Source organism: Saimiri boliviensis, chromosome 11 (genome assembly GCF_048565385.1).
Source record: "Saimiri boliviensis isolate mSaiBol1 chromosome 11, mSaiBol1.pri, whole genome shotgun sequence".
NCBI classification, from domain to species: domain Eukaryota; kingdom Metazoa; phylum Chordata; class Mammalia; order Primates; family Cebidae; genus Saimiri; species Saimiri boliviensis.
This window is the reverse complement of record NC_133459.1, coordinates 87279413-87294641: the sequence shown is the minus strand read 5'-3', so window position 1 is coordinate 87294641 and position 15229 is coordinate 87279413. Positions and strand designations below refer to the sequence as shown.

The 15229-nt window shown below is 40.7% G+C and overlaps 1 non-coding gene across 1 annotated transcript; it reads left to right on the top strand.

Moving 5' to 3' along the window:
- Window positions 1–14605: 14605 nt before the first annotated feature.
- LOC120366261 (small nucleolar RNA U13) lies at window positions 14606–14712 on the top strand. The gene has a single exon (XR_005580991.1). It is a non-coding gene; the product is annotated as a small nucleolar RNA U13 (small nucleolar RNA).
- Window positions 14713–15229: the final 517 nt, after the last annotated feature.

Genomic DNA, 15229 nt, shown 5'->3' with positions numbered 1-15229 from the left:
AATGTTTTAACCATAGGTGACAATCACGTATTCATTGAATACACACTTACATAGTGCTTACTATTCTAGCTGTTCTATTAAAGTTAATTTATTAAATTAACATTAGGGTTAATCTAATTTAATCCTTATAACAACTGCATTAAGTACAGGCAACCCTCCATGTCTGTGGGTTCTGCATCTGTAGATTCAACCAACCTCAGATAAAAAAATATTTGGGGGAAAACTGCACAAAGTTCCATAGAGAAAAACTTGAATTTACCATGCACTGAGTACTACACTGAGTCCACATGAATAAAGTGATGTGTAAGCATTGGATCAGGTATTGTAAGTAATCCAGCGATGCTTTAAAGAATATGAGAGGATGTGGGTAGGTTATATGCAAATACTATGCCATTTTATGAAAGAGACTTGCACATTCACAGATTTGGGTATAGGGGGTGTCCTGGGACCAATCCCTAGGATGCCAAGACTTGTCTATATGTATTAACACATTATTTGCATTTTACAGATGGGGAAATTGAAGAACGGAGAGGTTAAGTACTTGGTCAAGTTTCCAGGACTAATAAATGGGAAGTGGCTGAGTTGGGATTCAAGCACAGGCTACTTGAATCCAAAGCCTAGCTAGTACCATTATGCCATGTTGCCTATATGGAATTTGTAGTATTAGTCAATGGAACATTTACCATGTGCTCAGCACTGTATTATGGGGGATATAGACATGAACTCTTGCTGCACACAAATTGCAATACAGTATTTTCTTTCTTTCTTTTTTTTTTTTTTTTTTTTTTTTTTTTTTTTTTAGAGTTGGGGTTTCTCCATGTTGGTCAGGCTAGTCTCGAACTTCCAACCTCAGGTGATCCACCTGCCTCAGCCTTCCAAAGTACTGGGATTACAGGTGTGAGCCACCACGCCCAGCCGCAATACACTATTTTCTTTATCAGCAGTTTTCTTTCCATGGTTTCAGTTACCCATGATCAGCCATGGTCTGAAAATATTAAATTAAGCATTTCAGAAATAATCGGTCCATAAGTTTTAAATTACATACCATTTTGAGCAGTGTTATGAAATTTCACACCATCCCACTCTGTCCTGTGGGGATATGAATCACTCCTTTGTCCAGCATATCCACACTGTATGTGCTACCTACCTGTTAGTTATTGACATTGCTCCTGACATCTAACCATGGGCACATCACAAGAAGAAGGGTGAGTACAATATAATAGGGTATTTTGAGAGAGACAGAGACAGAGACAGAGAAAGAGAGAGAGGGAGAGAGAGAGAGAGAGAGAGAGAGAGAGAGACTGCATTTACAGAACTTTTCTTGCAGTATATTGTTATAAATGTTCTATTTTATTAGGTATAATCATTAATCTCTTATTGTACCTAATTTATAGATTACACTTCGTTACAGGTATGTACATATAGGGAAAAAAAAACAGTATTTATAGGGTTTGATACTATCCTTGGTTTCAAGCATCCACTGGAGGTCTTGGAAAGTAACCCCTTGGGATAGGGCGGGATGACTGTAAACAGTTGATCAGAGGAGGGTAAAGTTCCAATGGACTGGAATAGGCTGAAGGAGTGGTGGGCATGGCTGGTTGTTTCTCTCATCTTCTACCATTTCCTCCTCCTTTATAATAGCATGCCAGTTTTGTTTAGGAGAGCCATGTGCCCAGAAAGAAGTGGTCACACAATCGAGTTCTGGCCAGCAAGATGACAGAGGAAGTCCAGTGAGTGGGGCTTCTAGGAAAGCAATTATTTTCTTGGTACAAAGGCACAACTCAGTTGGCATGCACCTTTACCCCTTTGCCCCTGCTCCTTCTCTTTGTGTGGGCCCCAGATGCAACGCCTAGAGTAGAGCAGTCATCTTACCACGAGGAAGACCAAAGGCGGTCGCTGAGGTTATCAGACAAGGATGTTAGAAGCAGCCTGGTCCTTGGCGATTTCTCTGAGCAGCGGTAACAGTCCTGGGCTGTCTGCTTCCGGACTTCTTGGTGCATGAGAAAACAAACCCCTATTTGGTTAAAATAATGTAGTTGAGTTTCTGTTAAGAAACAATTGAACAAATTGTTACGTGTAAGCCTTCATGGTGTAGACAGTCTCTCGCTAGGGTTTGACGGTGAGGAACATTCACCTAGGTTGGGAGAAAGGAGAAGCTATTCCAGGTATGCGGTATGTCCTACCCAGTGGCGGGGAAGCAGAACCAGCACGTGCATTCAGGGCAATGTCAAAAGCCAGCCACCCTGGGCAGAGTACAGTTAACAATTTTGTAATGCCTAAAGGGGAAGAAGAAGGGTAAAGGATCTGATGTATGAAACAGCATAGAAAGGCTGGAGACTTGCTAAGAAGGTGAGAAACAAGTCTTGGGCCACATCAGAGATTTAACTTTTGTCCATTTATTTACTTTTATAGACAGCGTCTCACGTTGTTGCCCAGCCTGGAATATTGTGGTGTGTTCATAACTCATTGTAACCTGGACTCAGGTGTTCTTCCTGCCTCAGCGTCCCAAGCAGCTAGGACTGTAGGTGCATGCCACCATGCCTGGCTCACATTTTGGGTTTCAGACTAAACAGTTTAGACTGTACTAATATAGAGGTGGAGTTTGGGGCAAGGCTGTACAGAGCCAAGAAGAAACACATCCAGGCATTTTATATATGTAACTAGATCTTCACACAGACAGTGTCCAAATATTTCCAAGCATTTCAACATATGTTAGAGGTGGTTCTAGGCCCAGAGTGAAAGGTCAAGATTCTATAAAATAATGTAAGCTTAATTTTGGACCCCTAAACAAGTATTTTTTAGAAAGGATCCCATTATCATTTAAAAGTGATAAGAGTGTTTTGAGGGGTTCAAATCCTGGCTTTATTACTTATTCACTGTGTGGCCTTGGACAGGTTTTTTACATCTTTGTGCCTCCGTCTTTTTGGTTGTACTATAAAATTAACAAAGTACTTTCCTCGCAGTTTAATCTTAAGCGTTAAATGAGACATTACTGATTCAGTGTTTCCTCCCTAATCAACAGCAGGTCTAGTTTTCCATTGTTCAGTCCCTAAATCATGGAGTATCCTTGAGACCTCTTTTCCTCATCAGCAAATCCTGCTGAATCTGATTTCAAAATAGATCCATCACCCAGTTGCTTTGGGCCACAGCGATTACCACGTTGCTCGCTCCTCCCAAGTATCCTTTTCAGAGCCGAGGTGCCCGTCCTCCACCTGCTGGAAATGTTGGCTGTGGAAGGCACACAGGTGTGTCCCTCATGGGGACTGTCTTGGCTGAGGAGACCGGCCTCACTCTCCCAAGGGGCAGCCCCCCACCAAAGCCTGGCCAATGCATGATAGAAAGACCTGGCCACTTTGCCTGTGGTAGGCAGAGTGATAGCCTAATCCCCAGACGTGTGAATGTGTTAGGTTACATGGCAAGGGGAACTAAGGTTAGCTCACCAGTTGATGTTCGGATGTATAGATTGTCCTAGGTCATTTGGGTGGGCCCAATGTAATCACAAGGCTACATATAAATGAAAGAGGGAAGCAGGAGTCAGAATCAGAGAAGGAGATGTGATAGCAATTGCTGGGATGCAGGTGGCTTCTAAAAGGTGCAATGCAGGCAGCTTCTAACAGCTGGAAAAGGCAGGGTAACAGATTCTCCCCCTTGAGTCTCTAGCGGAATGCAGCTCTGCTGACACCTTAATATTCCCACAAGACCTGTTTTGGACTCTTATAATTCTGTTATTTAGAACTGTAAAATAATACATTTGTGTTGTTTTAAGCCACCAAGCATGTGGTAATTTGTTATAGCAGCCACAGAAAACTAATCTAATTTTGGACAACTCTGAAGGGCCATCCCAGCTCCAGGTGTCCCCATAGGATTGGCTGAGGTGTCAGATGCCACCATTTTTCAGGTCAGCTTCTCCCTCTGATCTATTATATCTTCCCCAGTTCCTTACACGAGTATTTCCCAAGAGGACCCCCGTTATAACCCTGTGGATGTAACTGCTCATCTCAGAACTAGTTTCCAAGGATCCAGATCTAAGACAATATCTCTCCTGGACTGCAATAGTTCCCTAAATGGTCTCCATGATTATATCCTTAACTCTGCAGTCTCTGCTCAACACCGTAGCTACAAAGACTCTGTTAGAACATAAATTAGATTAAGACACTCCATAGCTTTCCTTTCCACTCAGAGTAAAGGTTAAATTCCTTTTTTTTTTTTTTTTTTTTTTTTTTTAATTTAAAGACAGGATCTGGCTCTATCACCCTAGCTGGAGTGCAGTAGTGCAATTTCAGCTTGTTGCAACCTCCATCTCCCAGGCTCAAGCCATCCTTCCTCTGCCTCCTGAGTAGCTGGGACTGCAAATGCATCCCATCCTGCCTGGCTAAGTTTTTGTATTTTTGGTAGAGGTGGGGTTTTGCCATGTTGCCCAGGCTGATCTCAAACTCGTAAGCTCAAGCAATCCACCTGTCTTAGCCTCCCAAAGTGCTGGAATTACAGGTGTGAGCCACCACACCTGGCTGAGGTCATATTCCTTACAATGACATAAAAGACTTCATAATCTGCCCAACCACCCTGCCCTCACTTCTCCAGCCTCACCTCCTGTGTTCACTCTACTTCAGCTACACTGCATCTTCCTTGACCATGCCAGGCAAGCTCCTTCCTCAAGACTTTTTTTTTTTTCTTTTTTTCTGAGACAGAGTTTTGCCCTTGTTACCCAGGCTCGAGTGCAATGGTGCGATCTCGGCTCACCGCAACCTCCGCCTCCTGGGTTCAGGCAATTCTCCTGCCTCAGCCTCCTGAGTAGCTGGGATTACAGGCACATGCCACCATGCCCAGCTAATTTTTGTATTTTTAGTAGAGACGGGGTTTCACCATGCTGACCAGGATGGTCTCGATCTCTTCACCTTGTGATCCACCAAAGTGATGGGATTATAGGTGCTGCTCCAAGACTTTTGCACTGACTCTTTGCTCATATGCCATCTTTCCCCAGGGGTTCCTGACCACTCTATTTGAATGGCAATTATCCTTCATCCTACACTGGTACACCCTATCCCTGCATTGTTTCCTGTATGGACCTCTAAAGGGGCAGCTTAACTTCAAAATGTATTTTAAAACTTTTTTCCTTCCTCTTGGGTTTTAAGATGTAACCTTGAAGCAAACTGCAGAAGCCTTTTCCCTTAGCCTTAAAAAAGATTCCACATCCCTCCCTTTCTTACCATATACACACCCTTCACATTTATCTAAATATGAGCTAGTATCTAACCATGTGTCTACTTAGAAGTTCCAGGGATAAATCTTGAGGCCGACAGATCAAGCCTGGAGACCCAGATTCAAAATTCCAGAGATTATCTCAAGGTGGCTAATCAACAACCTGGCCATTGTTGAGATGACACCAGCCTGCATTCCAGGAGGACTGGGACCCAAGATAGCCAGTGGAACAAAACTCAGTATAATTTTTGCATGCCTTCCATATATCAAGTTTTCCCTTTATAAAACCTTGCCTTCTCACCTCAAAGTTCAAAGTGATTGCTTTGGATAGGAATTCAGCCACTTCCCCTTTGCCAACTTTGGAAATAAGTCATTATTTTCCTACCATACCTCACTCTTGTTAGTTGGGCTCTGCAAGCAGTGACTGAAATTGTGTTCAGTTGCAGGCTTATGATGTTTTAATATACTATTTAGTTTATTTTGCTTATTGCTTTTCTTCTCTCATTAGACTATAAGCTCTACGAAGACATGTATTTTTATTTATTTACTGCTCTAGCCCTAGTGTTTAGGACTGTGCCTGGAAAACAGTGGCACTCACTAAAAACGTGCTGAATGACTAAATGCGGTGCAGTATTCTAAGGTATATAAACAGTGTCTGACACATAGTGTATGCTCAGTAAGGGCTAGCTATTGATCTTATTTTCGCCAATGGAGAAGGGGTCATGAGATTCCTGGCACTGCAGAAGATACCTGTATATAGCATTTGATCCTGTGATCCCACAAGAAGTAGAAGACAAATAATACGCACTTGTTAATTAGGACCTTAGTTTCCTTGCTTTTATGTGTGTGAACCAAACCTGGGATGAGTTGAATTCCCTTTAGAACAGATGTAAAACCATACATCTGAGTCTCTCACATGGACCCAGGAGGTGAGGAAGGGCAGAGAGCAGAGTATGAGCTGGAGCTGCTTGGAACCACAATTTGGGCACAGAGATCTGAGCTCAGGGAAGTCTGATCTGGGCCCGGGTCAGGCCTGATTGACTTCAGGACAGCTTTGGGAAATAGGGAAAGTCCAGCAGTTATACTGCAACAGAAAGGCTGATGGTAGTTTATGCTGATTCTACAGTTTTCTTTATTGGAAGAGCTGCCTTTTTTTTTTTTTTTTTTTTTTTTTTGAGATGGAGGTCTCGCTGTGTCACCCAGGCTGGAATGCAGTGGTGTGATCTGGGCTCACTGCAACCTCCGCCTCCCAGGTTCAAGCAATTCTCCTGCCTCAGCCTCATAAGTAGCTGGGATTACAGTTGGGTGCCACCACACCTGGCTAATTTTTGTTTTTTTTTTTTAGTAGAGATGGTGTTTCACCATGTTGGTCAGGCTCGTCTTGAACTCCTGACCTTGTGATCCACCCACCTCAGCCTCCCAAAGTGCTGGGATTACAGGCATGAGCCACCACGCCTGGCCAGAGCTGCCTTTTAAAAATGAGGTGGCTATGAAGAAACAATCCAGAGAAATATGTATTTGTCTCTGGTTCCTGGCATAGAGCTCCTAAAGCCCTTATAATTATCTGAGTAATAAGAGCATCTTTTGTTCTAATGAGGCAAATCTTGCTGGGCTCCTTTATAACTTCAGGATGGTGGTTGGTTTTCAGGAAGACCAAGTCTTGATGAGAAACTTGGAACTTTCAGTCCCATCCAAGGGAGAGGAGCTAGGGCTTCAGTTACTAATCAATCATGCCTGCATGATGTAAGCTCCATAAGAACCCCTAAATGCTGAGGTTCAGAGAGCTCCCAGCTTGGTGACCACATCAACGTTCTGGGAGGGTGCCAGAGGAAACTCCACACACGGCCCCACACCTCCCCTTATACATCTTTTCCATTTGGCTGTTTCTGAGTTTGGCTGTTACTGAGTTTATAATAAACTGGTAATAATATGTAAAGTGTTGTCTTAAGTTCTGTGAGCTGATCTAGCATGTTATTGAACACGAGGAGGGGGTTGCGGGAACCCTTGATTTGTAGCTGGTGGGTCAGAAACCCAGATCTCCTAAACTTGTGATTGGGGTCTGAAGTCTGAAGTGGGGATAGTTTTGTGAAACTGAGCCCTTTCACTTGTAGGATCTGACCCCAACTCTGGGTAGTTACTGAGATAATTGAATTGAATTGTACAACATCCAGTTGTTGTCTGGAGAGTTGGAGAATTGGTTGGTGGGAGGAAAAAAATCTCATTTGGTGTCAGATGCGCTGTGAGAAAAAATAACAGCTCATGAACTCCACCCTTTCTTGAACTGATTGTGTTGTTATTCAGTAACAGTAGAAGGTGAGGTCCTTTCTTTTGGTAGGTTTTGGGGAAAAAGGCTCAGAAACATACTTTGAAATGGGAAGGAGGAAGAATATATGGATGTGTATGTGTAAGATATTCCAATTCCTAGGGAGGTACACAACCATCTTTATTATTACATGTAATTTTAGAGTTGGAGTCTTGCCATATTGCCCAGGCTGGTCTCAAACTCCTGGGCTCATGCAATTCTCCCACCTTAGCCTCCTGAATAACTAGAACTACAGGCATGTACCATAGCCCTCGGCCACAACAATTTTAAGAAAAAAATCTGGCCTGGCAAGGTGGCTCATGCCTGTAATTCCAGCACTTTGGGAGGTTGACGTCAAAGGATCCCTTAGGGCTAGGAGTTAAAGACCAGCCTGGGCAACATAGTGAGGCCCCATCTCTACAAAAAAAAAAAAAAAAAATAGCTGGGTGTGGTGGCATGTGTTCAGGAGGCTGAGGTGGAAGGATTGCTTGAGCACAGGAGGTCGAGTCTGCAGTGAGGCGTGATGGCACCACTGCACTCCAGCCTGGGTGACAGAGTGAGATCCTGTCTCAAAAAACAAACAAACAAATGAACAAACAAACAAACCATCCTTGATATAGATCTGCTTGATATAGATCTAAAGTTGTATTAATCATAGAATAACAACATAGCCAATTCTGCCATCTGTTGGTTGTATGAGCACTATGAATAGTCATTTCTGTGTGTGAGACACTTAACATCATTGAATGCTGGAATAAAAAATCATATAATGCATAAGCTGTCAAGGACAGGTGGAGCCAATCGTACTTTTCATGATCTTTTTGAGGCAGATAGACACTTTATAACCTTTACAGCTTGTTCAGTTCAAAACAGTCAACACACTGGAATGTCTTCGTGGTATGAAAGCTCAGTTGTGTTTTGATCCCTATGTTGAGGTTAGCACCTATTCAGATCCCTTTATAATGACACTAGAAATCACATCTGTGGAAATACATATGCAGTTACTTCTGTCATTTTTTGTTAAAGAAGGTTAATTTCTGATTTTTAAATAATTCATTTAAAAAATATGGGATGGGGGCTCTTTCCTGAAATGTAGACCGTATTCAAATCACAGCACAGTGCTGCAGGACTTCCACATCTATTGCATACTGCTCGCTTAATAAAAGTTGAATTTCTTATGCCATTAAAAATTAATGCTTCTAAGAAGAAAATATCCGTCTACTCTGTGTGGAAAACATGATATATATGCTCGTGGAGTATTACTTTTGACTCTTGGATACCATACATTTTTCTTTGCCATACTTCTGTTAAAGTATTGCAGTATTTTGAAAACTTTTGAAAAAGCACACATTGCTCAGGCATGCTTTTCCACTTAGAAAGCCTTACTGCTTTTTCTACTGCACTTTTACTTAGGGATTAATTTCCCATCTTGTCTCAGGACCCAAGATGAATTGAGCCAAACATGCAACCCCCCATCTTTACTGTATTTCATCCTGTTTTTGGTGGGCCATTTTATAAATTTAATTTTGAATATTAGCCTAATATTCTAAGGTGTGATAATCTCATCCAGAATTGCCTGATCTTCCCACTCACACTGAAGCCCAGGGGCTAACCATCTCCCTGCTCCTTTGATCTAGAGTGACGATTGATATTTCTGGCCACCTCGGTCTCCACCTATATTTGCTTCAAATATCCTATATGGCAAAGATCATTTCCACAACTTCAATTCTTTACTGAGGAAATAGTCAGCGAACAAACTGAAGCCCAATGCTATCACTTTGTGCCTTCCCAATTTCACTTCTGAGTCTGTGTCAAAACAACACATACTTGAACTTATACTTGAATTTTTAAAAAAGTCTGCTTGAATGCTCATAATCCTTTTCAATCCCTTTTCCTGGTATCTAAAATATCTTAGCATAACTCTAATTTTTGCACAACCATCAGGATATAGTTTCAAATACTACAGCAATCAAAGCATCCTACTTCATTACTTGCTGAGTTTTTCCAGGCAATCTATTTTTATTCTGTGAATAAACAATGATACAGAAATGAATGATTTACTACTCTTCTAACTAGTTCTCAAGGAAGCTCTTCCTTCGACAAGCAAATTTCCAAGAATCTGTGACTTTTAAAGAGTTCTGTTCGCTGGTAATTGATTAAACTCAGTTATCATTTGAAAACTTCCCAAAGAAGGCAGACTATATTCTGACGAGAAAAATCACATCGTGATATACTAGCATGAACTCTGTGAACCTCACCATTAGCCAGAGATTTAAAAATGCTTTAAACTGAGGTATAATATATAAACAGTAAAGTGTACAAATCCTGTGTAAACTTGAATTTACGCACACACACACCACATCCCCACCCACCCATGTAGCCACTGCCTAGATCAAGATTATTTCCAACAGCTCAGAAGGCTTCCTTTTCTCTCATATGTCTCTTCTCAATATCCCACTTCATGTAACCACAGACCTGACTTCTATAATCATAGATTCGTGTTGCCTGCTCTCTAACTTCATAATAAAAGGAAAGAAACTGTGTAGTTTTGTGTCTGGCCTCTTTCCTTATCAATCTGTCAGTGAGATTAATCCATGTTTGTACCTAAAGTAGGGCTGCATTCTTTTTCATTGTTTTTAATTGTTCCACTGTTTCAATATTCCATTGTTTGTTTATCCATTCTATTACTGAGGAACATTTGGGTTATTTACAATTTTGGGCTATTGTAAATAAAGCTATTTAGTCTGAGATTTTCACATATAAAAGAGCACTCCACTCCACACAAATTCTGCTGTTTGGACAATCTTTTATGTGATGACAGACACAGAGCAGAAAATTAAATCAAGATGCCTAAGATGCATTTTTTTTTTTTTTTTTTTTTTTTTTTTTAGGAAGGGTCTGACTCTATGGCTCAGGCTGGTGTGCAGTGGTGCAGGCACAGTTCACTGCAGCCTCGGCTTCCCAGGCTTAACTGATCCTCCTGCCTCGGACTCTCATGTAGCTAGGACCACACCCAGCTAATTTTTAAATTTTTTATAAAGATGGGGTCTTCCTTTGTTTCCCAGACTGCTAGGATGCTTTTTGTGAGACATTTAAACAGAATTCATGTGTCATGCAGTTTGAAATCAAATATGGGAATACAGGAAGCAAAAGTAAATAGATAAACTGGACTTCATCAAAAGTCTTTGTGAATCAAAGGATACAATTTTTCTTGTGTGTATCAAAGGATACTTTAAAAGCAAAAATACAACGTACTAGGTGGGGGAAAATATTTGCAAAGCACTGATAAAGTATTAATATTTGGAATATATAATGAACACCTAAAAGCCAAAAATAAAACCCAATTCAAAAATGGGCAAAGACTTGAATAGAAATTTCTCCAAAGAAGATATACGAATGGCCCATAAACCCATAAAAAGATGATTAGCATCATCAGTCATTAGGGAAATGCAAATATAAATTGCAACGAGCACCAACTCACACCTGCTAGCATGGCTATAATTAAAAGACAAAACGAAATGGAGAATAACAGTTGTTGGTGAGGATGTGTAGCAGTTGGAGCCCTGCACATTGCTGGTGAGAATGTAGAACAGCACAGACACTATGGAAAACAATTCGACAATTTCTCAAAAGGTTAAACATAAAACTACCATATAATCGAGTAATTCTACTTCAGGTATATACCCAAAAGAATCAAAAGCAGAAATCCAGCTATGAAAACCTATCTATCTATCTATCTATCTATCTATCTATCTATCTATCTATCTATCATCTATCTATCTATCTGAAATTCCAACAGAAATTTATCTATCTATCTAAATTTAGAGCTTGGGAAGGTAAAGAACAGATGTTCCTCACAAATGTCAAAAGGTATAAACAACCCAAGTGTCCATCAACAGATGAATGGATAAACAAAACCTGGTTTGTACACACACACACACACACACACACACGCACGCAAATATTATTCATCCATAAAAAGGAATAAAATTTTGATATATGCTACAACATGGATGAAACGTCAAAGCATGCTTGGGAAACAAGTCAGACACAGAAGGACGTATATGATATGATGTCACATATATGAAGTACCTACAACAGAATAAAAAAAAAAATTTTAAAAGAGCACAGAATGTAAGTGTTAATCTTATCTTCCAGTACTTGTATTTTGGATGTACAATAAGCTGAAACAGGATAATCACACTTAAGTCAAAAGTTCTTTTTCTTTTGTTTGTTTTTTTTGAGATAGAGTCTGGCTCTTGTGGCCCAGGCTGGAGTACAGCGACTGATCTTGGCTCACCACAACCTCTGCCTCCCAGGTTCAAGTATTCTCGTGCCTCAGCCTCCTCAGCAGCTGGGATTACAGGCATGTGCCACTATGCCCAGCTAATTTTTGTAATTTTAGTAGAGATGGGTTTTCACTGTGTTGACCAGGCTGGTCTTGAACTTCTGACTTCAAGTGATCCACCCACCTCGGCCTCCCAAAGTGCTGGGATTACAGGCGTGAGCTGCCGTTCCTAGCCAAAAATTCATTTTAATACTCTCCCAAACAGGGTACATGGAGGCTGCAGGGGAGACGCTAGGGAGGCATATTGTTCTAGAATAGTGCATTTCAGTCCACTTCATTTGTATGAACTGCAAAGATCTCTTACAAGTGGGCTGCAGTCAGACATTTATAACTGCTGTTCCTGTCCTTCTTCTCCCAACCAAACTGCTTTGACCCCAAAGCCTCCAAACCTTCTGTCAGGGCCAGGTGCAAGAGGCGGAGACTAAAGAGCCCCTGGAGATAAATAAACTGTCATTTCACCAGGACCACTCATGAAATCCCCATAAGCTTTCCTTCCCCAGGATACAGCATTAGAGAAAGGATCTGGACTAAAGTGATTACTGCTGGGCTTCTGCCAAGAGAGGATATCAAATTCCTGGCTTAATAAAAAAAAAAAAAAAGAAAGAAAATGTAAGTTGAATCTAAATGAAATATAATTCAATTCCCTTTTTATCTAAGTGATTTAGGTGGGCAAAGGATAGGGGCTCTGCTAAGAGCAAATTAAATGAATCCTCTGACACATCATAGCGGCTTTTAGGGCAGCACTGAGGCGGGGCTCTTGAAAGGGGAGGTAAGGGCACACCCCAGTCCCTAAGGCATGTATCGGAAGACACAGTGAGAGAGGGAGGAGGTGAGGTAAAGCCTTACCCTACTGATATTCCTGTCTGTTGTAAACAGTGGGGAGTCACAGAAGATTCTTGAGTAGGGGTGTTGGACATGTCCAAAGTAGAGCTTAGGAAGCTAAACTCGTCAGATCTCAATAAATACTTGTTGGGTTAATTAATGAATGAATGACTCAGATTAATATCAAGGCAGAGACATGAATCTGGCCACTTAGGAATATGGATTCCACTAAAGCCCAATGAAAAAGGATCAGAAAATGGTATAAGAACAATACCATTATTAACATTTTATTTATAGCTTTCTAATAGGTTCTTCTTAATGTAACAAATTTGACATGTGGAATGTGATAAAAACACAAATTGACTTTTGTTCTTGATCCTATAAAGCTGATTTCATATGGCAATCTTTCCCTGCCTTGGAGGAATACAATTCACCCCAAGGTAATTTACAGTCTGTCCTGTGGTCATTTTAAGTCACAAACACAGCCTAAATACACACATTAAAATACCTAGCCCTGGAAAAACCTAAAACCCTAAATTTTATTTAGTGTTGAATGGTCTCCCTTTCTTGGGCAGCTCAGTGTGAGCTGGCTACCTGCAGCGAGAGAGGAAGGCTTGATCTTCATTTCTCTGTTCCTGCTCCTTCTTCCTCATTAGACTTGCCTCTAGGGTTGGGACATAAAGAGAGGAATCAAAAATAGTAGAAGGGAATTTTCTTACTCAACTCTGCCATTATTTGGCTTTTTGCGAATGTGGCTGATGTTTAAGGTTGATATTCTCTTGAGCACTCTTTTGGGGGGTACCCCCTCTGTGGGATCTGTGGAGCTGTGTTGATGTCCCTTTTTCTGCTGGCAACTCCCACTTTAGAGAATCCACCCCCATACACCATGGAGTCCCATTGCCCCTTCTAGGAGGTCCTCTCTGGTAGATCCTAACACAGCCTCAGGATCGCTGGTCCTCTATCGTGTCCTACATTGAGGGAACATGCCTTGTCCTTCCACTGCAGGGGCTTGAGGTGGTGGGAATTTCCCAGACATTGCAGCTACTTGCTTTGGCTTCGTCATCCTCAACACAAATGGCCAGCTTCCCTCTTACTCTGCAGATTTTCTGGGGCAGAAATCAGCTCTCAGCTCACTGTCTTTCGAACTTCAGGTGACACATATTAGGTTCTCAGAATGGCGGTGCTGAAGTCCCTCAAAACTTGAGGGAGGCTCAGGTGTCCCCTCATCCCTTATTTTCTCTCGAGATACAGGACTTTTAGGCTTACAGCAAAAACTTCTCCAAAAACCCTTCTCACTAGAATCTTTCTTTTTTCTTCTTACTCTCCAAAAATCTTTTTATATTCTTGAAGAGAGAAAGAAGTCCTTGGATAAATGGCCTTAAATGTCGAAACCAAACCCAAACATCAGGGTTCATTTTGTTTTAGATTCCTCTTACAGTGTTCTGTCTCATGCACACATTGGTACCTGAGAGCCACAATATCAGACCCTCCAGAGAAACTGAGGTGAGAAGCGTTCTACTTTAACATTAGGTTATGTTCACTTAACGAACTATGTAGGTATTCAGTAAAGCAGCTTCAATTCTCCTTGCTTAATATTCTCGCCCTTTTAAAGCCGGACATTGAAAGAACTTCCAAAGTAACCAGACAAATTGGTAAATATCATTTGCAGTCTTGAGCGATTGTGACTGTTGCCTGATCACCAGAGGTAGTTACGCATTGTGTAGGAGCTTACACAATTTGGCAGAGGCTCTCTTTAAGAAAAAGCATGCAAAGTTAGGAATTAAAAATTGGTGTGTAGGAAAAGAGAAAAAAAAAACACCCAAAATTTAAAAAAGAAATAAAAAGTAAAACAAAAAAAGATTAAAAATTGGGTATGTAAACAACTATTTACTTGGAATGAGAAAAATTCACAAATTACTAATTTTAAAGTGCTGATTCTTTTGTAGTTCATAAATGCGATGACTGGGTTCTCACGTGTGAGGCGTGTGAGATGTGCTTCCCTCAAACCCTGTGACAATATCCTCATATACCCTGTCTGCCAAAGTTCAGGAAAAATTATATAATGGTTTTATTAATGAATTACCTTACATATACCTTTATAATTCTTTTGAAATTTAATATAATCAATAATTCTGAATAAATACACAAAGCTATCTGAACTTAAGGCATGTAGGAGAGTAAGTAAAATAAAATTTAAATATCATTGTGTTAAGCTACTTATGATTATTCTTATACTACATACATGTACTTATTTTATAAATATGTGTGGTGATTTTATCATTAGGTTGTTTTTTTAGGTTGCTGTCCTCCATTGATGAATCCTTTTTCATTCTGTTTTGTCTAAAGCTACTGTTTGTCTTCAGGATGTGATGTGATCCAGCATGTTGGGATGTGTAAAATACATGCCTAAACAAACAGACACAGTCATTGTGAACCTGGCACTGGTTTGTGTCCTACAATCACAGGATTTCTGATAAAATGTATCTTGTGTGATTTGCCTCAAAAATAAAAACTACTGGGTTTATAATTGGGCTTATAATTGCATACACTGCTTATCA